The sequence below is a fragment of the Solanum stenotomum genome, chromosome 2, assembly GCF_019186545.1.
Source record: "Solanum stenotomum isolate F172 chromosome 2, ASM1918654v1, whole genome shotgun sequence".
Taxonomy (NCBI): Eukaryota; Viridiplantae; Streptophyta; class Magnoliopsida; order Solanales; family Solanaceae; genus Solanum; species Solanum stenotomum.
The window spans coordinates 10065224-10067194 of NC_064283.1; the positions used below are offsets into that span (position 1 = coordinate 10065224).

Sequence of the window (1971 nt, forward strand, 5' to 3'; positions counted from 1 at the left end):
ATGGGGAATTTGAAAGAGGGTTTCTGATTCAGTCCGACTGATGCAGAAGCTGTTACTTTCTTGTTGAGATTCATCGCTGGAAAATTCATGAATGATTCTGGTTTCATCACTACTCATGTTGATACTTACAGTAAGCAAGAACCATGGGATATTTACAGTCACGGAGTACCCTGCTGTAATGACGACGACTGTAGTCAGTATCGCTTCTTCATCACAACGCTCAAGAAGAAAAGCAAGTCGAGATATAGTTGCGATGTGGGAAATAAGGGCAGTTGGAAACAGCAAGACAAGAGCAAACCTGTTCGAAAGAAGGGTGGACCAGTGATTGGATACAAGAAGAGCGTGACTTATATGAATAAAGGCTATAAACAGGAAAATGGTCATTGGTTGATGAAGGAATACGACCTCTCTACGTATATTCTTGACAAATTTGACAAGGATTGCAGAGATTATGTTCTCTGTGCTATTAAGAAGAGAACTCGCACCAAAGCCACAATGAAGTTGATGAATGCTGTTCCTGAAGAGTGCTCAAATTTGGAAGACCAAACCTCGGCGTCTGTGGAATCAACTAGTTATGACGACGCATTACAAGCCCAATTAGAGTTGCTGAACAATATGCAGGATGAGACGAACATGGTCGCGGAGCCATTATCATCCCTTGATACTTTTGAAGCCATGCCCATGCTAGATATTGAGTTTGATATTTTACCTGACTTTGATTGTCTAGGAAGCATTACAGATTCATTATGTAGTTATTAGAATTCTTGAACGAGTTGTATAAATCTTTTTTAATGTATGATTAAGCATCACTTCCTTTAAGTTGCTTCTGGATTAAATTTCTCTAGTTGTTATACATTTTCTTTCAACATAAAGCAGAAAATCCCCTCAACAATGTTAGCGCAATTCTGCTTCATATATGAATTCATGATCTGTTGATAATTTGATAGAATACAATCTTCTTCCAAGAATAGGGACTCGATAGGGTAGAATGCATTCATATGATGTTCAATGAACTTGATATCTGGCACAAAAAGTAAGCCAACGTATACTGGATATCTCAAGATGAATTATTTTGTATCCAGAAATGAACTTGTGTGCATTTGCCTATTAATTCTGCTTCAGTTGCATCTCCAGCTTCCTTCCCATTCATTATATTGGCTCGGATTGTGTCGTTGAACAGAATTGGTTCTTGGCTCATTTGATGCCTTGGCCATTTCAAATTGAAATGTTGAATGCATAATTTGACCCGAAGCAAAATTATAATATTGTTGTAAGAGTGAGATCACTGTAAACTTCCCACAGCCATTTTCTCCAACTAAAGCAACTGTCTGTATGTATGTAAGCAAATGTAAATGTTCATGGTTCACCAAATACACAATGTTAACTGAGTAACTTATTTATGGGAAAATGTGTTGCACGTTTATCCTTATTATTGTTGTATAACTTTTTTATATTTAAAATTGTGTTATCTAATTGAAAATGCTTAAATCAACAATATTACTTAAATTTTTGAAAACTCCATGAATGGAGGTTGAATCTCAGCTCAATTTACAGAGCAATTAGAAGAGAAAGAAGAGATTGTATTGAATTATGAACCATCTTCAATGAATCTATACGTGTATGCCCTTTTATACTAGTCTATCACTACAAGACTACAAAATATCTATACAGCTTTGTAATTAACTACTGTCACCTCATCAGTCTTGTAACTAACTTTTAAATGCTTCAACTAACTCAACCGTACAGCTGGTTAACTCTTGATACTCTTGCTAACACTCCCCCTCAAGTTTGCTCAGTAGTATACTGTGTTTTCCTTGTCCAAGACTCATTGTAAGTAGATCAGCAAGTTGGTGTTTGGTGTTTATGTATTCTGTCTGCAGCATCCCTTGACATATTCTTTCTCTAACAAAGTGGCAGTCAATGTCTATGTGCTTTGTTCGTTCATGAAAGATAGGATTGGCAGCTATTTGA

The 1971-nt window shown here is 36.4% G+C and overlaps 1 pseudogene; it reads left to right on the forward strand.

Moving 5' to 3' along the window:
* Positions 1-759, forward strand: LOC125855665 (NAC domain-containing protein 78-like; annotated as a pseudogene).
* Positions 760-1971: the final 1212 nt, after the last annotated feature.